The sequence below is a fragment of the Crocodylus siamensis genome, chromosome 10 (assembly GCF_052110815.1).
Source record: "Crocodylus siamensis isolate JL-2025a chromosome 10, ASM5211081v1, whole genome shotgun sequence".
Classification (NCBI taxonomy): domain Eukaryota; kingdom Metazoa; phylum Chordata; order Crocodylia; family Crocodylidae; genus Crocodylus; species Crocodylus siamensis.
The window spans coordinates 13308562-13334574 of NC_143404.1; the positions used below are offsets into that span (position 1 = coordinate 13308562).

The 26013-nt window shown below is 45.9% G+C and overlaps 1 protein-coding gene and 1 pseudogene across 6 annotated transcripts in view; one reads left to right on the top strand and one right to left on the bottom strand.

Annotated features, from left to right (window-relative positions):
- Positions 1-26013, top strand: part of LOC149856258 (uncharacterized) — a 198231-nt pseudogene that overhangs the window by 143207 nt on the left and 29011 nt on the right. The window lies entirely within an intron of this gene.
- The window catches only part of FGF1 (fibroblast growth factor 1), a 54373-nt gene that overhangs the window by 21344 nt on the left and 7016 nt on the right, over positions 1-26013 (bottom strand). For 2 of the 5 annotated variants that reach the window (XM_090020838.1, XM_090020833.1), the window contains exons 2-4: positions 20118-20290; positions 15152-15222; positions 14852-14985 (exon numbers count right to left, since the gene is read on the bottom strand). The exons of 2 other annotated variants lie outside the window; for them this stretch is intronic. The gene's annotated coding sequence lies outside the window, so the exon portion shown is untranslated. The remainder of the gene's footprint in view (positions 1-14851; positions 14986-15151; positions 15223-20117; positions 20291-26013) is intronic. One more of the 5 variants, XM_090020835.1, reaches the window with a different exon arrangement.

A 26013-nucleotide genomic window follows, 5' to 3' on the forward strand; every position in this document is an offset into this window, starting at 1 on the left:
GCTGTGGTAGTTCAAGGAGAGACGTGGAATGTCTTAAAATGGAGACATATCCTTAACGTGATAAAGGAACCCTTTATCCTTCAACTATGTGGTGCTTTCTCAGCACAACATTTGTTATGATCCATGTGTAATTATACATGATTCCTATATGGGACACCTCCCCACTGGACAATCAGACCATGGGTAAGCTGTATTTGATGACTGCTGTGAAATGAATGACTTGTCCTTGGAGAAAAGATATGTGCCACATTGTGTCAGGCCAGTGTAAACTTGGAATACATGAGAACCTATAAAATACTAAATTCATACACATGAAAAGGAGAAATTGCAATCACTTGTAATTTGAGTTGTCTGTACATGCCTGCCTGTCATATTCTGCCTATGGAAAATAGAAAACACTAAGGTCTGTCCCAGGGGTGGGCAATTATTTTGGTTGGAGGGCCACTTAATGAGTTTTGGCAAGCTGTTGAGGGCTGCATGGAAGTCCCACCCCTTAACCCTTGACCTTTGCCACCATAAGTTATTCCCCTTGCCCCCAGAAGTACTCCTTTTGGCAAGGGAGTTGCCATCTTGGAACCAGAAAAAACCCAAATCATATTCTAAAAATCAAACATCTACTACAACATACAGTAATTTGATTTCAAAAAATGTTTTTGTCCTGATTTACATGTGTTTGCATAGTGTACGTAGAAGTGATTGTATAATAGCTTAAAATGAAGTCTTAGTTTTGTATATTGGGGGTATGGGTGAGTGGGTACAGGGTTTGTTGGGGGCTGTGGGTGCGTGTGTGTGTGGAGTGTGGGGGAAAGTGTGGGTGTATATGAGGTTTGTGGGGGGAAGTGTGGGGGAGTTTGGGGGTAGGTTTGTGTGTGTATGTGGAGTGGGGGGCATGTGGGTGTATGTGTGGGGTGTGAGTGAATATGGGGTTTGTGGGGAACGTGTGTGGGGGTGGGTGGCTGGGGTGTGTGAGGGGGTGTGGGGTGTGCATGGGGGTTGTGGGTGTCTGAGGTGCAGGGCAATTTTGTGGGGTGTAGTGTGGGAGACTTGTGGTTGTAATGTTGGTCACCTGGAGCACAGTGTTGGCCTTCTGGAAGACGCCAAACTGCTGCCACTTCTTCCGCCCATCTGCCACTGCTTCCCCAGCCCCCACCACCACTACTGCATCCCCACCCACTGCTCCAGCACCACACGGTTCCTAGCTGGCTTCTGCTGCATGGTGTGGTTCTGGCCATGCAGCCGGGAACCACATGGTGCTGGAGATGGCTCGGCCTGGCTGGCACCATGCAGAGCCATCCAGGAATCGCGGGGACCAGGACAGTTCCTGCTGCATCGGCAGGGCGACCAGGTTGCCAAAACTTGTTAAGTGGCCCCCCATAGAGCCCCTGCCAGCCCAGGCTCCATGCTCCTGCTGCCCCACCCTGGGCCCCCACTGGTGCAGGTCCCATGCTCCTGCCCCGTACACCTGTCCTATGCTCCAGCCCAGCTGTTGCTGCACTCCTGCCCACTCACTTGCTGCTAGTCCTGTTCCCCCCTTGTCTGCTGCTGCTGCCGACCCCATTTCCCCACCTTCCTGTTGCTACCACTACTTCTCCTCTCCTCCCTGCCTGCCTGCTGCTTTGGCAGCGCACAGCTCCTGGCTGCATGGCTGGGACCACACAATGCAGCAGGAGCCAGCCCAGCTCCCATGGACTGGGGTGATCTCCGGTGGTCCACCCCTCCCCCCCGTTCTTATATGACTTCACTCTCCGGTGAAGGGAGGTGGAGAACAGCCCCAGGGTCACCAGGCCAGAAGCCTCTGCTAGGCAGAGGCTTCTAGTTGGAGGCTGGGGGAGAGGTGCTGGGGGCAGGGCTGAGGGTGGGGTGGAGCTGGTTGGGCCTTGCTGCTGCTGGCCCTGGGTCCTGCTGCTGACTTTTCCTGGGTCTTGCTGCTGCTGGCACCTTGTCAACTTAGACAGGCATTCACGGACAAAGAATAATCAATTTTTTAAAAAATGTAGGGGCCCCACAGGCCAGATAGAATGACCTGGCAGGCCAGATCTGGCCCCTGAGCTGTATCTTGCCCACCCCTGGTCTATCCTATGGTTGGTAAATAGTCTCTCTCAATTATTTTATATTCCCTAATTTTTAAATAGCAAAACTCAGTGGATAAAAATCTATCAATTCAATTTTGTTTTGGGGTCCATATTGACAAGTCTACATTATAAAAGAAGCATTCAATAGCTCCCTATTGGCATAGGCATAGCTATAGCTATAGCTACTAATATGCATATGCCTTCCTCAAACCGTCGCTGTCACAGATTTGATGGAGAAATAACAACTTCTTGCTGTGTGCAGGGGGTCCGACTCCTGCTCTGGAGGAGGGGGTGATGCTTGATTTCTTACCTGGCTCAGTTGCAAAATGCAATTTATACATAGCCACCCGGGTGCTGTAATCTTAGTCCAAAGAGCCTCCTTGTTTCTGACCATTCTCTTTATGTACACTTGAAACTCCTATTTAGTCAAACTAGAGTTGTATGCAGAAGGCAAGGAGAACAGCCTCATAAATCTTCTGTTCATAGAAGCAGCCTGTTACTATAAAGCTATTGTCCCAACAAAAAGAGATGCAGGCTTTGTTTGGACACTTCAGACTACTCTGCTGACAGCTAATAATCAAGTCAATGAGCTTTGGTTCTGGCCCCTATGGAAGTAAACAGAGAGAGTCACACTGATTTCAGTAGACTTTGAAGCAGGACCTGAAAGTATGTTTCAGTCTTTGTTACATCAGATAGGATGTGGAATGCTTACCGCAATACACATACATCTTTTTAGCATTACTTCGTTATCTACTATAGCCAAACCATCTTGTCTATCTCTGAACTCCTTCCTTGTGTGCCCTTTTTACTCCAGGCACTTGGATTATTCAGAAGGTTCCTAGGATATTTCTATAGCACTTATGAGGATGGGAAGCAGTTATAACAGGTAAAATATTTTACAAGTATTTAGGTCCCTGGCTATATAGTCCAGTCATTGTCTGCCCTGACAGATTCCTGATCTGCTGTGTGCATGCACATGTGGAAAGAAACGTCACCTCCTCAGTGGGGAATTGGCCGTGGTGAGAAGAAAAACCCAATGATTATTTGAGCATGGTTGAAAAAAATCTCTCGTGTAGCTAGGAATTTTGCTCATGAAAATTCTTGGGATCTGCTTTAGGCTCTGCTTTTCACATAGGAGAAATAAAAGGACTTTGCTACATACCAGAAGGACTAGATTTTAGAACGAGGTTTCTGAGTTCATTAGTTGTTATATAAATGATTCCAGTGTGATAGGGCAGTCAACATCTGTTAGTGTTATAAGTGCATCCTGTGTATGGGATTTTCTTTAATCAGTGAATCTAGACTATATCCATCCCTTTGAGGCACTTTTTATCTTATAGCTAACTACAGAAGTCAAAAACCTCTTGAAACTTTCTTTTAAAATCAGATCCTTAGTCTGGCTGCAAAAGTGGTTCAGACAATCCCCTTTCTCCCATCCCTGCCCAGCTGGTTGTAGTTTCTTTACATAATAATTGTTTGCTTATAAACCTGAATATGTGATAAATGGATCCTCTTTCTGCTTCCCCTTGGATGTCAGCTGAAACACACATTGCTGCTAACCAGACTGCTCAGTACCTAATGTACCAGGAGAATGGGGCCTTTCCTGAACTAAATCTGTGTGTATTTTAATTCAGGTTTATTAGATTTGTTGCTTTTATGGGTTTTGGCTTGTCCTTTGAATGCTCTCTACAAAGCTGGCTGAAATGGTGACATCTGGTGGTAATGCTTATTATAATTTTCAAGTATTTCCTTCCTTGTCGGAAGGATTAATTAGGTGCTCCTTGTTCCTGTTACCTCAGGGTGAGTCCCCTTTGTCCTGCTGACACCAGGCAGTTCCCATAGGATGTAGGGACGTTTCAGGGACATCAGAATGTAAAGCCAAGCAGGCAGGGCTCCAGCCACATTGGCCCAGCTTTAAACAGTCCCTGGGGCTGGTGAAAATTCAAGTCATCTTAACTTGAGCCCGTACTGATTCCCTCACCAGCCCAGCTGAGGCCTAGCGGGGAGGCAGAGAAGTAGCTTTAAACTTCCCCTGCTTCTCTTGGCAGAATTGAGGATGGAGCTCTTTATTATCACATACTATTTATCTGAAATGGGGGGCCGCATCTGAGACCAGGGCCTTATTTTGCTGGGCACTGGGGACATAAGCAGTACACTGTCCTTGCTATATAGAACTAAGAGTCTAAGAATTTATAGTCATGCTTCATAGTCCATTTGTAAGTAATAAATGATTAACAGAGATTATGAATATGCTATACATGTAAGTCACGGGTATATACCTGGAACGCAACACTTATCAGTCAGTAATTAACCCCATAAAAATGGAACCTCAATATCAAATCTGACCAAACTTATATGGATTCGTTCCAATCATGTAAAAGGCTATCACCACTTTCTCTCCAAAATCTGAATTCATACCTGACACTAGCATTCCAATTATACCTTTTTAGTTCCTTTATGGGAAACAGGCAGGAGTGTCTTTGTGAAACTCTACTGATGGGCTGATTGGACATAATTGGCAGCAAGACTCATGGAATTAGTTAAAATTTATTGTTATAAAGAGCCCCTAGAGGCACATGTGCCAATTTAAAGGCAGCTAAATAGAAAATTGTGCACTGTACAGTTGAACCCCTGATGGCTGAATGTTGCAGGAGGTAAACATCTCGGGGCCCATTTCTTTGCAAGCTCACGAAGACAGCGGTTAAAAATGCTTGTAACAACAAAGGCTGATTCCCTCAGTAGAAGGGAAGGTGACATATAGAGGATACAGCCTTTAGATAGAGGATACAGTAGCAGAGCAGGAGACCCAGAGTGTATTCTTGAACAGCTGTTGAGTGAAGGCAGCTTTTTCAGCTCACCTTTGCATTGGTGGAAAAAGATTTCCAGATAGCCAGTGACAATAATTGCTGCCATTAGTGCCCTGTGTTAAGGAGCTATAGTCATAATCCTGGATCCTACAAGATGCCACCAGTGATCTGTGGAAAGGTAAAGCACTTGTACCAGGCTCCACCCAGCATTGAAGGCCTTTTTACAGCACCCCAACATTACTTTTCTCTTGTCCCCTCTTTCCTGTACCCAGCATGGTAAGGAGCTACGATAGAGGCATCACGGTGAAGAAAGCACCTGAGACACAGGCCTTGAGTATGCATCGGGTGCTGGACTGGACAGTTTTATGTCTGGTCAGCAGACAGGCCTATGTGAACAATATTGTGGGAAGAGTTCCATTAACTTGGAATCTGTGTCCCAAAGTCACCTGTGCCTCTGGTGCTTTGATTTCCATCTGGCATGTTCAATGGGGCATCATGGCAGATTGACAGCATGCAGCAAGGGATGGGGCTCTGGCAACCAGAAAGTTAAAATCTATTTTTTAAAATTATATTTCTCCTCTGTTCAACCCTCCCCCCACCTTCCCAATTTGATTATTAACCTCACTATGGGTCCAGCTCCAGCCCATCACTCCAGTCTGAATGGAGGAGCATTGCCAGGGGCTCTCTTTCCATGTGGCCTGTTTAGGTTCAAACCAGAAAGACATAGACACACACACACAAATAACTGGCTGCATAAGCAAATCCCATTGTCTCATGTGAGGGTTTTAATCCCTGACTCCCAATGCAAACCAGATGTCTGGGACCTATTGTATGGAAAGAACACTTTGGACACAATCCGGTATAAGCTCTGTTTTGACAATTAAAAACACAGAAGATATATTGCACCCAAAGTCTTAAAGGGAACACCTTTGCACCTTGGCATTAGGGAGAATGAAACTATGCGATTCTTCCAAAGAGCTTGAACGTGGGTGGGGCTTTTGTTTTGTTTTTTTGGTACTGTTCCCAATAAAGCAGAAAAACAGCCTCTTTCTTAAGACAACAGTAGAACAACTGATAGAGTTAATTGAACAAAGGCTACTCTGTTCAATTTGGTATGATGCAAAATGTCCATGAAGTTGTGCTGTGCACCTTCTGGGTTCCAGCTATTTTACAGTAACTAAAAGACAGGCATAAGGAATTAAATATGAATCTCCATCCACATGCTGCCAGGATTCAGTGGGCTGTTGAGATCCAAAGTTCTGTCTTTGGGTCTAATAAATAACTACCATTTGGCTTTCAGAGTGGGTGAAGACTACAGGATGCCAGCTTTGAGGGAGAGAAAGGAGCAGGGCAGGCTGTGCCCTTAGTTTCACTTGGGCTAGGGACAGACATTGAAAAAAACCTGAGCCTGAATTGATTCAATCTTTGCAGGTTAGTTTGACTTGCAGAGATTGAACTGATTTGCAAGTGGATAGACATTCACTTTTGAATCAGGAAATGCAGGCACATGCTTGCAGTGGCTCAGGCTAGGTGCCAGGGGGCGCTAGAGTGAGCCCTGCCTTCCCTTCTGAGCTATGGCCAGGCCCTGGCAGGACACTATGATTAGGGAGGTGTTTAAACCCCGACCCTGGCCTGCACAGCTCCCAGCAGGGGTGTGCCTGGAGGGGGAGGGGGAAGCAGCCCTTGCCAGGCTTTCCCCCTCCCTGCTCGCTGCTCAGACAGCCCCCAGCCCCCGGTTACCACTCTGAGGCAAAGCAGGGGGAGAGGACTGTTTGTGTGGATTGCATGCATCTCTTGATGATACTGAACTTTTCAGTCTCTCTCTCCCTGCTTCTTTATACTGTCTGCAGCAAACTGATGGCACCCACATGTCGTATTCATTGCAAACCAGATAATTTCTCACACTTCTCTCTGGCCCCTGTTGAACACTGGCAGATTGCAGGCTTTGAAGCAAGCCAGCAGCCAGCAGGGAGCCTATCAGAACACAAAGCTTATCAGCCTATCAAGTCCTACAAAAGAAAACAAATGCATCTCTCTCAGTTTCAAGCTCTTCTTATCTGCAGGGTGCATTTGCAAGCCACTGGCTTCTAGCCCCAAGCAGATACTGTTCCGTCTGCTGTTGTTTCAGTGAAAATGGAGAAACACACACAGACACCTCTCAGTATTAGCTAGCATGAGCAAAATGCTGGCTGGTGTCCCTGCTTGAGCAGCAAGTGGCCAAGGGGGGAAAGGGGAAGCCTGGCAGATGTTGCAGTCCCCCACCTCCTTCTCAGCCAGCCAGCCCCAGCTCTGGCTAGGGAGGAAAGGGGCAGGGCCAGTCCTGCTCTCTGGAGTAGACAGCACAGCCTAGCCCAGGGCTGAAAAGCATGCTGGGATGCTGGGGGACTCTGCATTAACTTAAACCAGGAAGGGGTCTGGGACAGAAATTCCATAAACTGGTTTGACCCAAATCAGTTAAGTCTGATACTACATTCAACCAGGTTTATCTTAAACCAGTTTCAGCCATTTTGAAACTGGTTTATGTTCACTAAACTTATGTTCTGTTACAGGTTTAAACCAGTTTCTGATCACTTAAACCAGTTTATATGTAACTTCTGTCCCTAGCCTTGGAGATTAGCTGCTGTAATCCTCGGGAAGTTGTCCTTGGGGTAATGCTCATTGCTGCTGTTGTAACAGACAGAATCAAATGCAAGTTGAGAATACGTTCCCTTCGCAACCCACTATGTGGTTTCCCCCTCTCCGTACAAGAAAAGGAAAAGGACTGCTATATCTTTCAGCCACAGACCCATTGTCCATCTCAAACAGCCCATGTACATCAGGTTCCATGCTGAAAGCTACATAAAACTGTAATATCTGCCACTCTCCTTTGGAACAGAGCTACCTGATTCCTCCCTGTGCACCCCACAGGCAGGAGAGATGTTTCTCGGTATGCTGGTAAGTGAGTTGGAGCAAAGCCAGTGGAGGCCCTGACTGGGGAGCAATCGGCTAATAGCTAAAGCACAGTATTTCCTAATGAAGCAAGTACCTTGGTCCTTTCTCTGGCACCAGCTGTCCCCTTGAAACAATCAGAGGGCTCCTCTAGACTCTGAGGCTATTGGGGAATCAAGAGGAAAACACATCACATACATACCTTCAGGGCCTTGCCAGCATGTCTGATCAGTTAATACCACACCAAGGCCAGCCAGACTTCTTCATGGGCAATTGTGAAGAACTGTGGCTAAGGCTGTTCAATTGCTCTTTGTAGGCAGTTATGCCTGGAAATTACTAAAGTCTGATATGATAAGTGGGACTGGCCAATCGTTTTGGTACAGGGGACTATACATTATCTTTAGACTCCAGAAGAAAAATAAATTATGGTTTACTGAGCAGGGGGAAAAGAATGTTGGCTTGCTCACCCTGGTTTCTGAGTAATCGCGTGTCCAGCCCTCCGTCTGAAACCCACATCAATTGACGTTGTCATTGCTCTAGCCTCTCGGTTTAAAATGGAAAGCGCTGTTACTCATTATGGACAGCAGAAGACATCAAACTTTTAGGCAGGGACCTACCACAACAAAATGAGTCTGCCCCTTCTGATACACACCCCTTCCCACAGAGTCTGTGAGCCCACATGGCATAAGAAGACGACTCTTGAGCTACCACCAGTCATGGCTTAAATACATTTTCTTACTCACACGGTTTATTATAAACCCTTGCCAGCTGAGAACTGAGTACTGTTTACGCCCTGATCTCCTGTGTTTTGTTATTGTAGGGTTGTACGGTGAATCGTTCGTTTTTGCAGAGTGGCTCCTGAGCCCAATGCCACACAGGTGGTCTGTAGCTACACAGCAGATAACTAAGCTCTGGAATCCATAGTTGCTTTCTGGTGTAGGATTGTCACACTGTTTGCTGAGTACCTTGAGATCCTGGAAGTAGTGGCTTAGCAGAGGTGCAGAAGGCCCTGCTTCGTGCCTCCCTAGCACCCGGCAGGTCCTCCAGCAGTGAGGTTAAATGGGGTGAAGCATTCACCATGTTCTGAAATGTCACTGTTTCCCCCTCCCACCCGCACTCCACTTTCTTTGCACGACATAGAACTAAATGTCAGACCACAAAAACAATCCAGCACAGGTTTGTTTTGCATCTCACTGCAGGTGTGGCTGCTCGGGCAGCAAGATCCATCCCAGCCGCCTCCCACATACGCACTTGCACACCACTTAGCCACTTCCTCCAGTGTTGTATTCCCAGAAACTGGCAAACACAATCTTACGACTTGTCCCCAGCCAGGAGGAGGCTTTTAAAGTTTTTTATTTTACTGTTCCATATATAGACACCTTTCTCCAAGGAGTTTCTCTCCTCCTTCTGTCTCATCCCCAGTATATTTGGGGATGAAGATATACATTCTTGGTTGCTTGCCATTGGGAGCTTGGTCATAAATAGGTTTTGCCCAGTAAAACCAGGGTGTTGAAGCTAAATAACAAAATTCTTTGGACAAATGCCGTCATCACTTGTAAACAAATGCCCTGATCTTGCATTCTTTGTGCGCCCAAACCTCCAATGAAATCTCCAAATAAAACTCCATGAGCTTCACCTGCTTTCTCCTTCCACACTCCATAAAATCACATGTTCCACTCCTAGCCTCTCTCCGTACGTTCCAGAGCCTCAGTGAATGCGTTGGCCAACATTCTTGGTTGGAAGCGGAAATTAAAAATGAAGGATTTTGATGTAGTGTCAGGGGTGCGAGTATTTCCCACAGCAGGGGTTCCAAAGAGTAAGGATGTGCGCAGGCTATAACATCTGCATCAGAATTGGGGCCCAGTTTTAAACAATGCCTTTCCCCCAAAGTGTAGGCATGCTGTAACTCAAGGTTTCACCTGTAATCCAAGCTAAACCAAGCATTCTAACCATCACCAGCTACATCATCACTTAAGAATCAAACTTACCCAAGCTTAGTGTCAGACTGAGTCATTCCAGAGAGGATTGCTTGACTTCTTGGTTTGCTATAACCTCAACGTTGATTTATGCCCCTGAAAATGCATGGCTAGCTCTGTAAGGTTCTGTATAATGAACTTGTATGCTTTATCGTATTAAATTCTAGACATTGCTTGCTGGAAGAATTCTGCTCTTGCTTTCTTTGCCCTGTATCTTATTTCTTCATTTAGTATTTACTCTAATAACTATTCATTCAGTTGCCTACAGAATCTGTTTACTGGTTTGTTTTGTAGCCGCATAAGCCAGTCAGTCAGCCTCCATTTTTCAACCATGCACAGTGAAGGTTATTCATTTTAAATATTAGGCAAGGATGCAAGTTAACAATGTTATCACGGCAGAAAACTACAAATAAACAATAAGTTCCTTATCTGCTCTTATAGGAAGGTTGGATGAAGTGCTTTAAAGTGAGAAGCTGTAAGGGCCTGTGCTATTCAACACCTTTATCAGTGACTTGGAGGTGGGCATGGAAAGCAAGCCATCCAAATTTGCTCATGACACAAAGATGTGGGCAGAAGTGGGCACACTAGAAGGGAGGGACAGAATCCAACTAGATCTAGACAGGTTACAGAGGTGGGTGGATGGGAATAGGATGGGATTCAATGCAGACAAGTGCAAGGCACTGCATCTAGAGAGAAGGAACCTGCAACACACCTATAGGCTGAGGAACACCCTTCTCATCAACACAGTGGCTGAAAGGGATCTTGGAGTCATTGTTGACTCCAGGATGGACATGAGCTACCAATGCGAGGAAGCGGTCAGTAAGGCTAGCTGCACCTCGTCGTGAATCTACAGATGCATCTCAGGCAGGTCCAAGGAGGTGATCCTTCTCCTCTATGTGGCGTTGGTCAGGCCGCAGTTGGAGTACTGAGTCCAGTTCTGGGCACTGCACTTCAAGAGGGATGTGGCTAACCTTGAGAGGGTCCAGAAGAGGGCCACTCACATGGTCAGGTGGCAGCTGGCCAGGCCCTATGAAGATAGACTAAAGGGCCTGAATCTATTCAGCCTCCACAAGAGAAGGCTGAGAGGGGATCTGGTGGCCATCTATAAACTCACCAGGGGGGACCAGTGGAAAATAGGTGAAGCTCTGTTCCCCTGGGCACCACCTGGGACAAGAAGGAATAACGGCCACAAATTGATTGAGAGCAGGTTCAGGCTTGATATCAGGAGAAGGTTCAGGCTTGATAACTTTACGGTTAGGGCTGCCAGGCTCTGGAATGGGCTCCCAAGGGAGGTGGTGCTTTCCCCTACCTTGGGAGTCTTCAAGAGGAGGTTGGATACATATCTGGCTGGGGTATTATGATGCCAGCACTCATTCCTGCCCAGGGCAGGGGGTCGGACTTGATCTGTTCAGGTGCCTTCTGACCCTAGAAACAATGAAATTATGAAACTAAGGTATAAGAATCTTCATAGGGGAAAACTGTATTCCTACAGAAGTGCTCAGGAGACCAAGGAAGGTTTGGGGAGCCTGTCCCACCCAAACCAAGTACTTGAGAATAAGATCAAATAAATTTTAGCAGCAATTTCAATATTGAAATACAAATGGTATATGAATGATAAGACAATACAGATTAAGCTTTTCAAACTAAATATTTAAATGTTCATCAATAATATATTTTTAAATATTTGAATAGAAAGATTAATCCTAAATTTAAAAGCCTTTAATAGGTGGCTCTAATAGGGAAAAGGACTTGTTACCCAGGCTTAAAAGTAAGGGCCTTCTTAGAGCCTTGTTACACAGCAATTTTGGGAGGCTTCCAGAGCTCTTTATCCCTGAATTGTCTACACATTTTAACACCTTAAAGGGGTTTAAAGTGCAGCTCAGAGTTACTCCACCCAGAGCAGGATTATCTCTGATCTGCACTGTCCAGCTCCTGTTCCATTAAGGTGTGGCCCGTTGCTGCAGATGTGCTGCCCAAACTGAAGTCCTCTAATATCCCAGGAGCTCTCACACCCCCACCCATCGAGTAGGGATAGAAGCCTGTCCTGGCTCACCAGCCTTGTAGTGGCAACTCATAGCTACAGCTCTTAGTCCTGCCCCTGCGCAGCAGGTTTCTAGTGGCAAGTCAGAGGTGTGCAAGCAGGGGACAGTCAGAGAAGGTTTCTAGACTAGGGGTGTGACTGCTCCAAACTCCAAGCTAGCATTGATACTAATCAACATTTGTGCGGCTTGCAGAGTGAGGTGTAACAAAGTGCTAAGTTTCAAAGAAGCACTTACGTTGGTTCATCTGCATATGGGCCATTCAGCAAGGACCATGGTTCAAAGCTAAAGAGCAAAGATTTTGAAGTATCTGGATTTGTATACCTGATTACCTGGCTCAACTTCAAAAGCTCGCTATTAAGGCTAGGTTCTATAGAAATGTGCCAAATATTTTATTTAATTATTAATACCAATATGAAATTTGTCTAATATGGTTATTAAGTGTATCTGGCTTGTTGTCAAGCAGACATACCTATTTTTAACCCCTTGTATAAATGGTTTCTGCCTTAAACCAGAGTGAGCTGGTGTATACCTACTAAATGATTTTAAGTGACCCTGAACTGACACCTTTTAACCTGTCTTTCTTTTGCCTTCTGCACTCTTCTTGCCAATAACGTTTTCTCGTTTGCTCGTTTCCTTTGCCTCTTTGTATCCTACCCAAATTCTAGTCAAGCAGATGTAAGCAGTTGCTATAAGATATCAATATTAAACAGCTCAGGGCCTACTGCAGTCTACAAAATACAAGTCCTACATGGTTCTTTCATCTACCAGAGAAAGGCATAGCAAGAACCAGTGACTGGAAGCTGAAGCCAAGACTACTTCAAACGAAAAATAAGGCAACATTTTTTCACTGTGAGGATGATAACAACTAGAATAGGGGCCAGGGCCGTTGTGGATCGTCTGTCTCTGATGGCTGTAGATGAAGACAAGTTGCCCTTCTGGGAGAGGCACTTGGATCAAAAGCATCTTATTGGTTTTGTACAAGTGTTACTGGGTGAAACATCATGGCCTGTGTTGCCCAGGTGTCTAATGGTTGTTCTCATTCAACATTTTCCATTATATAAAAATTTTAAGATTTTTTTTAAAATCAAAAGCCCCTGTCATGGCAAATGCTGAATGATTTTTGCATTTCATTCACTTTTGAGTTTCAGGATCAGATTCACAAGTCAGTGGTGAAACAGATTTTTAAAGTCTGGGTTGTCGAAACCAAACAAGCAGTGTTTGCATTGGATCGCATTGGACTTTCACTAGTCATGGAGACAGTCCATCAGTCTTAGGGGTCAGAGAACCTAAAGATGAGGTCTGACCTTCTCGGTGAAATGTGTTCATTTGCAGAGGACTCTGTGATACTCAGACAGCTGAAGTTGTCAGGTTTGTCCAAATACCACATGCAAGTCTTTTGTGTGGAGGTGAATGTGGCCCAGTGTCTCTAGCTACAAACTGATGATTGAAATGCAGATATTTTCTGCTGTGCTGACCAAATGAAGTCTGGTTTGCATTTCTTTGAGTTGCAGCTAGCTGAATTATGATCTGTAATCCAGCTCTGCTATATACACACACTCAACTGTTGCTTTACTTTCCTCATTCTCAGTTTAGACCAAACATCAGACACCTGGTGAGACCTCAAACTGTGGTTAAAAGATCTGCCTCTAACTCTAGTCCTTTTCTGTCCCGGTCATGAAGTTGCCAAGATGACCAGCATCTCTAAAGAGATGGTCCGCTGAAGCTGTCCTTCATATGACAGCATTTGAGAAAAAGGTAACATAACCACAGGCTCCTCGCAAACAAACAAACACGATCATGCAGCTGCTCTCTCACGGACTCCAAGGAAAACAGTGCTCTGCTTGAAACACTGTCGTTATTTTCATTTGCGCCGTAGCAGATGAGAATGCTATTTTGCAGAACACAGCATGACCCATTCTTATGCCTGAAAACAGAATAAAACAACTGCTGCCACAAAAAGCCAGTAGTAAATGTGAAGTATCTCATTTAAATGCTTAATTAAGTTAGAGCCCTAATACTGAAATTCTTTTATACAGAGACTGGTCCAAAAACTGCCTGACACTTTGTAGTTCAAACTCACAAGTATACACTCCTCTTCCATGTTGATTTAAAGACTGAGAAGAATTAGGCTTTCCTAACATGAAGCAAAAATAAGTTCCATAACTAGAAGCACTTAAAACTCGAGTCCCACAACCCCCATCCCGCTCTGCCCCCAGGTTATATTTAGGAGATGTCAATGTAGAGGCCAAACCTGACTGCATAAAACCATTGTGGTCATAAAAGAAAAAGCAAGTTGGAACCATGCTGTAGTTAGATAGTATTATTGCTTATGATCCTACAATTGAGGAAAACAACAAGCAGCTCGAGCAAAGGGCTTGTGCCAGAATTTGAAATCTTTCTTCATCACCATGTGACAGCAGGCATGCAATGTGATGCCTTAGGATATACACTATGGCCAACGGAGATAAAGATGCCTGTCTCTCAGGGGCTTGAGAGACTTAAATTCAAAGTTTATAGAGCACCTTGACATCTGCAGGTAAAAGAACCTTATATAAATTCCAGTTTGTCTCCAGTTAGAAACACACCTGTCCTAGGCTTCCGTTTATCTAGTTATCATATTAAAACCACACATTCACACACAAATACTGACAGCAAACCACATTACTAAACCAAATCCATTGGCCTCAGCCACCCAGGAGGCCATGATGAAAAGAGCTAGGATAAACCAGAGCCGGTCCCTACAATCCCAGTCCCCAACCCCACTCTTAAAGATCCCAGCCAAGTAGACTGGTTTTGTAACATAGGTCTGAGGGGAAGCTGGTCAGGTCATTTCAAACCCACCAAGCTTAGCACTCAAGAAGGACCATTGCCCATAGCTACCCATGAAAATGAAATGGCTCCTGCATTTCTGTCTTTCCCTGTCTCATTCCCTGGTATGATAGCCCAGGGAAAGAGCGGGTCTCATAAGCAAGCTCTTCCCAAGTCTTATAGAACGTTATATAAATGCAAAGTATTACTATTATTACCTGCGCTTCTGGTGTGGAGCTAAATTAGCATTTGCAAGGAGCACAGCTCTTCCTCTGAATGAGCTCAAAGTATTAGTAATGGTGTTAGCAATGTTGTTGAGATTTTGCTGGCAATCAGGTGAGAGATTTCAGAACTGGAGGAATGAGATCAAATAATTAGACCTTTGTCAGCAGCCTTCGCATCCTAGTAAATATATCTTTAACCTCTTAAATGCTGGCAACTTTTAGAGAATAAACGTCATCTATTTACAGAGCTGTGTGGGCAGAGAAAGGACTTATCCAAACCACATTCATACCTACCTAATATTTTTCTGACACTGCTTTGACTGCGGCTGGTAATTTATGGTTGCTTCTGCTGGTCAGAGGTAAAGCTGGAAGCAGAAAGGGGCCAATATCAGACCATGCACATTAGAGCAGTTGGTGGAGGGAAAAGGGAGAGAAACCTAGTATTTTAAAAACTAGTATTTCCTTCCTGATATTTAGTTGACTAAAAATCTTTTTCTCTCCTCCCCCCAAATTAAATGTTCCAAACTATTATAGTCAGTCTTGGAGAAAGATTGTTAAATTCAATACGTCACTGGAGAAAGTAAAAAGCTACCACAGGATTTAAAATGCACCAGGAGAGCAGGTTAGCTGACAAAATAAAGTCTGAAGCAAGAACAAATTAAGTTAGGAGTGATTTCTTATCTTTCCTGCATTTAGGCATTATATATATGTATATAGTCACTGTGACTGTAGCAGCTCAGTGAAACTCCGGCAGAGGGCACTCCTGGCTCAATTTGGGAGTAGCTGTATGTGAGGAGTAAGACACTAATGGAATGACAATGTTGACACAGCTCACCAAGTCTAAGCTCCATGGGAAGGATGGGAGGAAAAGGCACTACATTGCTGGAGGACATTTTTGTACTTGGATACAGCAACATGATACAAGAAGGAAGAACGATAAACGCCCACACTCAGTGTCAAGAATTTGTGAAGCTGATTGCAAGGTATTGCCAAGTAAAGCTTTAGGTACTAAACAAATGTTTCTTGATTGTCTGCATCCTTGTAAGGGATCACATCTCTGTTGTCTGTGAATTTGCGTATACCATATCTGTATAAATGAATTTTCATTTCCACATAGGAAAAATGTGACAATCTTTGCATTTTTCCTGTGCCTGAGGAAGGGTGTGTGCGCCTGAAAGCTTGCAACTAAATAATTTTTTTTTTTACAAATACCTAGTTGGTCTAATAAAAGACATCACGTCTGCCATGAGTTCTGTTACCTTTTGTGCAAGCACACACACATATAATGCACAGACACCCATAGGCCTATTATTGTAGCTACCCATCTGAGGGATGGGCAGACTGGGAATTAAAGAATTATGCAGCTCAGGTATATCATTGAATATACAGAAATTTTCAAAAGCAACAGAATTGGGTTGTTATATTTAGGCTAGGTGGCTTATGCTCAATTTTGACTTGCGCTTGTGAGTCTGCAAGTGGGCACAAGCCCTAACTTTATTATAGAAAAAGAGTAAGTAAAGGAAATCCCCATTGTCAAAATTGTATAAGTTAGAGTATAATAAATATACATGGCTATTATTGGCAAGATGGATTGCTTGCCCCAAGCTGCCTACAATCTAAGGAAGGCAAGGCTATAGTTTAGGAGAGGGAACTGGTGATGTGGAGAAGGAGGGGTTTTGCCTTCTTTTTAAAAAAAAAACAGTTCTGATTTAAATAACAAGGAAAAGATATCACAAACTCAGTGAGATCCTTGGGCTCAAGAGCTTCATGAAAGTTCGTGATGTATAGGTCTTAGAATCAAGTGTTGTTGACCAGGGCTGTGCGTACCTCCAGGGGGACTTGGAAAGGTCATAGCGGGTACATGCGGGTAGGCAGGGATGAAGCAAACCCTGGGGGGCGGCAGTGTCTCCCCTGGCATGTGTCCATACATCCCCTCTTACCCTGGGGGAAGGCAGGGGTGCACTGGGCACTGCTGGCCCCGTGCGGTATACTGCGGTGCTTTTCCCACCCCAGCTCACTCATCTGATTGACCGCCAAAAGGCAGCGAGGTACAAAGGGTCTGAATGGCAGGGGGAGTATGTTTCTGTGCCCGCTCCCAGGAGCTGGGTAGGGGGGCGAGGGCAGTGGTGCCCCTCTGCAGACATACATGGGGTGGGGGGGCTTGCACGTGGCGGCTGATGCCACCACCCACCACCTCGTGCTGCTGCCTCCAGGAACGGCTGAGGGGGCATGAGGGCAGTGGCACACCTCTGTGGGCCACACAGGCACTGCCCAGCCAGCCGGACGTGGGAGGGGGCTTGCACGTGGTGGCTGCTGCTGCCGCCCACCACCCCACACCACCACCCACCACCCTGTGCCACTGCAGGAGCCCGCTTTCCCACGGCTGGTCACACATGATGCTCTGTGGGCTGCTGATGGGTGGCATGCGATTGGCCAGGTGTGAGGCCCGTCAGCAGCCCCCAGAGCCGCATGTGTGAGCAGCCGTGGGTAAGCAGGGTGAGGCAGTGGCGGCGATGGCTGCGTGCGAGCACCCCCGCTTCCCCCTAATCCGGCTGCCACCACTAGAAGAGGTAGTTGAAAACCCCTGCCCTATGTGGTAGGACTTTCCCAACAGCAAGTGTTGCCTTTCTGCCTGGTGCAGGGGGCTGGACCCGATGATCTTCCAAGGTCCCTTCCAGCCCTAATGTCTATGAATCTATGAACAGCACATTGGCATGCTCTGTCTGTCTGATTGAGCTGGATAATAGGGAACAGTGGTCCATGGGGATGCAACAAAGCCCATTCGCTGAGATAGTAGTGGGACCCATTGTCTGCTTCATGCTAGCTGCCTGGGTCCAGGGATGTGTGCATGGAAGTAAGATGGCAGGAGGGGTGATGCCCTTTGCCCTCAGGCATGTGAAGCTGTGTGGGGTCAGACCAAATTCTGTCTGAGATGCTAACAAGTGTAGCGTGAATCATCTAATACAGCTGGCCAGATGTAAGCTTGGGTCCAACCCTTGTAATTTTAGTTAGCATCTTTCCTGTACAAAATGCTAGTGAGGTGGCCAGTGGTGTGTTAAAGAGGGAAGGACTTATGGCAAGATGTTAAGAGGTGAAATGAGTCAGAGAGAGAGTGAGACTTCTCCAGAGACAGATCAGTGCAAATGGATGAGTGACTCTCTCAACCAGCAAGTCTTCAAGGGGGAAGGCCAGGGAAGACAAATGCTGGAAGAGACAAATAAGTGCACCAAAGAGTAGGTGGAGGGATGAGGTCAGGGAGGAAGGATGTGGGGAGCTCTTGGAGAATTTTGCATCAGGAGGCTGGTTTTGAATTGAGCCAGAGATGGCTAGAAAGCCAGCAGCAGTTTCTAGCAGAGGCGAGGGGCGTGGTGGTCTCACTTCCCTGGCAGGGAAGCAGTCTGGCCACAGTCTCCAGGAGCACCTGCAATTTAGAGCAGCAGCATAGAAGAGGGAATCGTAATTGTCAAGTTATGAAGTGTTGAAGGCGTGAATGAGGATTTCAGCAAAAATAAAGTCGCTACATGAGCGAATGTTGGCAACGGCAATCTGGAGGTGGGACAGTCAGATGCACTGAGGCAGGCACTGTGGGAAGGAAAGAATCCAAGGCCAAGGATGACTCCCAGATTTCTAGACTTAGCAACAGTGTAAATCTAAAATAGGAGTCAGAGGCAAAGCACAGACTAAATCTTTAAGCTGAAGAACATCATGAGTCATTCAGGAACTGGACCTCTGGGTTGTCACAGGCAAATTGCAAATCTTTTGATGGAAGGGGAAAAGAGCTTTCATGAGGGGCCAGATGCATCTTATATATCACTTGACACCAGAGCTGACAAAGACTGGCTCATGGCTTGAATATGAGACTGTTCAGTTAGTACCGTGATGCATACCAGTGATATTAGACCCTTTGTTACAAGGACAGACTTGGTGCTAATCATTCTTTTCTGCTTCTATTTTAATCTTTGTTGTGGGATTTAGGCATTAAACTTGAATGCCTTGTGTTTAGAGCAATGGTTTATGACACGTCCGCCCTGCCCTTCTTTGTCAGCCCTTCCACTGAGTTTACCTTGTTGGAAACAGTAGATATGAGAAGCTAAACAACGTGTCGCGGCCTGAATGAGTTCCAGGACACGTAGGCAGTGCTGAGTCCTATCATTTAACAGCCCGGGGTCACTCGCTTACTGGCGCACACTGCTCCGATGAAGCGCAGAAGTGGAACGGTGGTTTTGGTTCTACATCCTACACCCTGTGCCTTGAGGCTGGCTGTACTTGGTAGTGCATAAGCCATGGACTTCAATCTTAAGGTGCGACTAAAGGAACCTAACGTTCCCAGTCCTTGGGGGAGCTCAGAGACCAGTTTCCTCAGCCCAGATTGGTCCCTGCTACAACCAACTTCCTCCTATTTCTGGTCATTTCTGTTTTTGTGTGATATTTTAAAGGTGCGTCTCTCTTAGGGAAAGCTGTTCATGGCCTTCTGGTGAGAAAACCTAGCCTTTATAATTCACTAGTCAAGGGCATGTTGTATGTTCCTCTATACCCAATCCACTGAGGATGACAGTTCATTATTATCCCCATCTACAGAGCGTAACTCTTAGCTCAAGCTGTAGAAACTCATGTCCTTAACTCAAGCTGCCCAAGATGCCAGCGGTCACTCTTCTAACAATTTATTTCCTCTTCAGTCCACAGCTTTCTTCCTGGCTCCTTTATGCCCTGAATGATAAGGTTAGATTACATTGATTTTGTTCAACTTTGGAATTTCCTTCGTCTGAATTTATGCCAATGTGGGCATACGGCAAAATGAGCTTTTTGTAGGGACTTGAGGTAAATGGTTTTAGGGGGGCATCTGGATGGTAGGGGGATTTTATTTGCAATGTTTCTTGCTGACTGACTGCTTTGTGTTGTGGTATAGGAAGAGTAAATTTGCTTGCAGTTTTTGGCATTAATTCTCTGGCTTGCAGTTAGAATGGATGAGAAGGTACCTGGGGCAGGGGACACATCTCATCTGATAGTTGCAATAAAATCAGCTTTGGTTAAATTGCTTGGAAAGGATTTAATTGTTTATTTTCTTTAAATTGAAAGAAACAAACGTGAGCAATTACTAGTGGCCTGAAATTATTTGCCCATATTTTAAACTCAGCCACAGTAGCTAATTGGAGCACATCCCAGGATTCTCCTGGAGCCATATAAAGAAGGATTTCCTCTTATTTGTTCTAGCTTTACCAGCTACTGCTCTGAAGTGACCTCCTCCCCCATTTTTTCTCACCTGCAGTGAGTGGTCCGAACTGCTGTGTTACTTTGGCCACCCAATGTTTGCATTTCTCTTCTCCAGCCTTCCTGCTTTTCTCTTGGCTCTCTTCTTACATGGGGTTTCCAGAAAGTGCAGAGCAGACATAGAAAGATCCCAGCTACTTCTTACAAGGACACTTCTGTCTGGAGCTGAAAAAGGCAGGACTCAAACTGAAGAGGAAGTTGGGATTAGCACCACTATATTTACAAGAGAGTAGGGTTGCATTTAATCTGTATGGAAAGAGCCAACAGAATGGAAGAAAGAGTTTTCCATGTTCATCTTTTTTTATTTATTAAAAGCCAGCAGATTGGATTTTACAGCCATATTAAAACAAAGGTACACACAGCAGACTCCTGATGTGTTAAAATGATGATAAAATAATACTTAGTGCTGACTGTATGTAGCTGTTTGCATTTTCAGAGGACTTTATTGCATTAGCTATGGCTCACAACAGTACTGGGAGCACTCTGTTACACACACTTTCAAAAACTGACTTCAAGATTTATAATTTACCCTGCAATAAGGCACTGGGGACGTGTGCAGCGTGTAATAATACACGGTGACCCCAGAATCATCCCTCTCTACAACAGCTTGCAAGGTCTGCAAAACTGGCCTAATGTGTCTGTTCTCTAGAAAATATTCTCATTTAGAGGAGGGCTGATGTGCGTGTTTTTGTGGCAAAAGTCCAGAGAACACAGCAGCTGTGCTGAGGTCAAACTTGCAGCCAGCAAGTACTTTTGCCGTTAGCCTTGCAACCTAACTGGATGGTGCCGAACTTCTCTGGGCTACACACAATCGGCTAGTCCCAATCTCTCATTTCATTCTGTTCTGAAGATGGATATGTGGCATGGAGATCCCAGAGATAGCTTTAGCCTGGGCATATGCAACTCATGCCTCCAGAAGCATGGTGACTGCCCGCAGGTGGTGATGCAGGCAGAGATGCAGGCATTGATGGCGAGGCTGGGCTGAGTGGGGACCGTCCACAGGCAGCCGTGGTGCTATTGGTTGGACGCTGAGCCTGGAAATGCCAGCGGCACTTCTCGGGGAGGGGGCACAGCGCTCCGCCTGCTCCCGCTGCCCGTCACCTAAGCCAAGAGCACTCGCTCTTGGGGGGCATCAGTGCTCTCAGGGGGTGCACATGCACCCTCTATGCATCACCTATGAGCCTGGTAACCAATCTTCATTCTCTGGGAAAAGAAAAACCTTTGGTTCATGCCAACTAAATACGGTTTTGCATATGTAACAAACTCTCCTGGCTTTCAAATTTCAAGCAACCTCACACCTAGTCAAGGTTACAGTATGACTTGCACTGCATTAAGAAGACTTAATTATCATGTAAGTGTGCTACTTTGGACTCTGACAGCCTGAGTCTCTCTGGGTGCATCTACAGATGAAATTAGCACAGCTGAATAAACTCCAGTGCAGGTCATGCCGGAGTTTATTGCCCCTGAGTGAAGCACTTGCACGTGCACCTGGGACTGCCTCACATTGAGCCGAGGTGCTACAGCCCCAGCTGACTGGGGACCCCGGGGGTCAGCCTGGCAGCCGGCAGCTGTTCTGCCCCAGCTCAGCATGCTCTGGAGGGGATGACTGGGACACAAGGTAGGGCTAGCTGGCAGGCAGCCCCTGCACTGTAGCACCCTTCTGCCCCAGCCAGCCCCAGTCACCATTTACATGTGTGCTGTGGCGCACTAAGTAACTCCATCGTAGGATAGTATTTGTGTCTGGAAGTACTATCTGATGGCACAGTTGATTAATTTACTCCGGCCTAATATTGCCACACATGTAGACAGTGATGCTTTACTGTGGAGCTAATTAGTCAACTGCAGTAAAGCACACATGTAGATGCCCCTCTTTGACTTCCAAACACAGGTTGGTGCACATATACTGACATTCAGCCAGCCTTTGGCTTACATCTGGTGGGTCCACACTGTCAGAGCTCTGATCCAGGTCTGAACTTGAACAAATAATCATGCAGTCAAGGGGCTGGCTTTAATATAGGAACTTTGGCTTAATTCTCAGTTCTTCTGCCAGACTTTTCTGTTCCATTGAAACGCTATGTGTTAGCTCCTCTTTTGTGAAAGGTGCATCCAGCTTCTTCCTTTCTTCCTCTTGTCTGTTTTGATTGTATATTTTTTGTGGCCAGGATTGTCTTTTACTATGTGCCCGTATAGTGCCTAGCAACTGCAGTCCCAGTTGTGCTTGGCACTTCAAGGTGATATTGTAATACAAATAAGAAATAACTTGGGAGTGTTTTTGGTTTACATCCATCTCTAGACCCCACCTTTCTCCATCCTTCCTCACTACCTCTTTGATTTCTAGTCCCACCTTAGAAAAAGATACAAGTTTTTTATATTAGCTCCTATAATTCCTTCTGCTGTGGAATTCTGTAGTGAGTGATGACTCAAAGATGACTATGATGCAACCTTCAAAACCACTGGTATCCCTGAAATGCAGCCATTGCTGGGGTGGAATAATACAGCTGTTGAAACAGCACGTAGCTGTTGAGAAGACTAAATGAAGGCTGTGCTAGCCAGCTGGATCTGCAAGAGTTGGAGTAATTATCCATATTTGGACTTTAACCAAGATACATCTTCAGCTAACACCCTCACTTTTATGAAAAGTGCCTTGGGATCTTTAATGACCATCCATGGTCAGGACCTCAGGGTTATGTCTCATAAGCCTCGCTGTGAGGTTGCTGTGAGGCTATTATATGTAATACGAAGGCTGGCCTACAACTCTTTCCAACACCCACACTCTCATGATGGATAACATGCCATATACTGTGAACAGAGTTGGAAGAAAACAACTCTCTTGTGATAGTCTTGATTCCTGCTCAATAGAAGTAATACTGCAGTATCAGTTTCTGTGATATGCATGAGTTCCCATCATTCTGTCCACATAAATGGCTTCCTCCTCTTGATTCATTCATGCTTCATAGAGTAACCATATCAAAATTCAGGGACAGTGCTGCAACTGGATCCCCTGCTGTGTGGAGCGCTTTCATGGGGTGGAGAGCTACACTTAAGCCGCTTCTTGTGGGTAGACACCAAGGCTTTCACCTCCCAGCGCCAGAGTTCAGAGTTCTGTGTTTCTTCTGCAACAGCTGATGTCATTGCTGACACCTAAACCTGAGTGGGAAGCTGGACGAGGTGTTAGTGACCTCAGCTGCTGTTATAGCAAAACGTGACCCTCTGAACCCAAGGCTTGGCAGGCCTGGTGTGCATGGGAGGATCTCAGCAGTTCTGCTTTAAAGGGACTGGATCTGAGTCACAGCTGACCACGTCTATTCTGTTCATCAAAAGGAAAAGTAAATCCCTTTGTCTTTAAAGAGAGACCTACACTTCACCTTTGGAAGTGGGGTTGTTAAAATGTTGCCAAAGATTCCCCTTCCACTCCCGTCCAGTCTAATTGGATCAAAACCATGTGTTTGTTTAGGCGGCCTGTCACCCAAGGACATTGGGGTAATGTGATGTCTCACAAGGCCCCACACTCTGCCCTCAGGAGGGGTGATTTATTTTAGCCCATAAGGGACTCCTGACATGATTTAACAGTCTGCCAATTTGTAACCAAAGCCAGTCTTATAGGAGGAGTATGCAGAGCACTGGAAATAAAGCATCATGGTGGCTTCTCCTTGCGTCTTTCCAGTATTTCATGGGATGTGATACATGTGGCCAAGGTGTTGGTGCAGAGTGAAACTTGTCCCGGTGAAACTTGTCACATCGATACCCCACAAGAAAGCAACTGGCATAAAATTTCACTGATTCCTTTCTTCAGCAAAGTTATCCAGCCTAACCTGTGCATGGATCTAAACCAGGGAGCTGCATAGCTCAAATCTAGCATGGGCTAGATAAGAGACTAAAATGTATGTCCAAATCATCCAAATGCCTGGAGGGTCAGATCCATAAAGTGGTAAGCTGATGAAGCTCTAACCAGCAGCTGAGTGGAGAAAGTCAGTGCAAGCAGAACGGGCAGGGACTCCAACACTTCCAGTCAGACTGGAAGTGCCAACAAAGGAGCACGCTCTTGGCCTTTCTGTTCCTGACCTGTACGATACCCACTGCTGCAGAAGCACCAAGCACATGAAAAATAACTTCTAATGAATGTCACTGAAACTATTTCAAACCTCCAAAAATCTTCAGTTGGAAGATTTTGTGAAGGTTTCCAGTTGATTCACATAAAGTATGAATGTTATTAAGCAGCTAAAATCCTGTCCTCGGTTAAACGCATTGTAACTGGCATCCTGCAATACAAGCAGCCCAAACAAGCAGTAGCGTTCTGCTGCACATAGGAATTCACAAGTTTGGCCAAATTCAGGCACATATGTGCTTGCAGATAAAAACTGACTTAGAAGTAGCATTAAGAAGTCATACAGCACACACAAATGAATAATGGCTATGCTTTCAGCACTCCTACCAGCCTGGCTACAGACATCACGGGATAGGATGGTTACAGCTTGTATTACTATATGAGTTAAAACTAACAGTCTCTTGGAAAGACGGAAGTGTGAGCAGTTCATTTGCACCAGATTCCATATGGTTGCAAATGGCATGAACTGAAACCAGTCCATCAGACAGCCAGCCCTGATCCCCAGCCAAGAGAGGAATTAGACTGGACTTGTGTCAACCTACAGCTGACAATTATTACTACTTATTGCTTCCTAACTGAAATTATAACTTGGAGCTTAATCTAGACAGTAAACTCTTCTGCTCAGGAAAGAGTCTATAGAACAGCACTTTTTATGGCACTATAAAGTTATAGCACTCTTAAACATGACAGAAGTGCAGTGTTTGGGGGGAGGGGGACTCTGAGCCTCCCTACACTTTCCAGACTAGGAGGCAGGAGGTGCTTTGTAGTCTCCTGGGGCCGCAGGAGACTGCGGACAGCAGCAGACTGGTGGAGAAAGTGGAGCTGGACACAGAGCTGGGGCACAGAGAGGGAAAGGAGGGTCAGTAGTGGGGAGGAGGTGCCAGTCCAGCCCCAGATCCCCCAGGCAGTGCTCAGGCTCCCAGCCGTGGCTGCTCTGGGGCTTCATGGTCTGTGGGGGTTTGATGAATTTTCCTCCCACACACTTGCTGAGCCCCCACGTTTCTCTGACTCATCCAGGACTGCAGAGACCCTTCCCAACTTTGTCATGCCAAGAGGGAGCAGGTCCCCAGCCAGGCAGGATGGCATGGAGCCAGTGCCAATGCTCCCCTCCCATCTGGGCTGCACAGAGCTGAACCAACCTCTTTTCCCCCTTGCTGCCCAGCTCAGAGCCTGCCCTGGCTGCAAGCCCTGCTGGTCACCCATGTGGCTTCTGGGGTGACAGAGCTCCACAAGGCCTGGGGGCCCCCAGCACAGACCCAGCCCCTCTGGCTGCAGAGCGAGCCATGCTTCTGGGAGCTGGGATACAACTTTCCCCTCGCCCCCAATCCTGTCCGGCCCAGTCGCTGCCATCTGAGTCAGCTGGCAGGAGCAGGGTGGGTTGCTGGCTTTTGCAGGCTTGGCTAGTGCTCCCAGGTACCTCTGGTGGTGCCAGAGACCACTAACCAAGCTTGCAAAGCCCACGGGATACTGGTGGAATTGCCAGAAATTTGCCCAGCATACAGAAGTTATTTAAAGTGCTGTAGGTTGCTAAGGTGCTGTAAAATACAGTGCTCCAAATTTAATACCTCACATGTAACAAGGGTTAATTTAAAATGCTGTACCCATTTTTAAAGTGCTGTAAAGCCATGCGCTACTGTTAAGTCACAGCAATAAAGCACTTTAAATGGCAAAAAAGCAACTTCTTAGTTGTAGCTCCTGTTGCATCACTGATAACCAACAAGCAAGTTTGGAGCGAGGGGGCATCAGCCAGGCAAACTTGACTCTCTGATTTCAGCACAAAGCT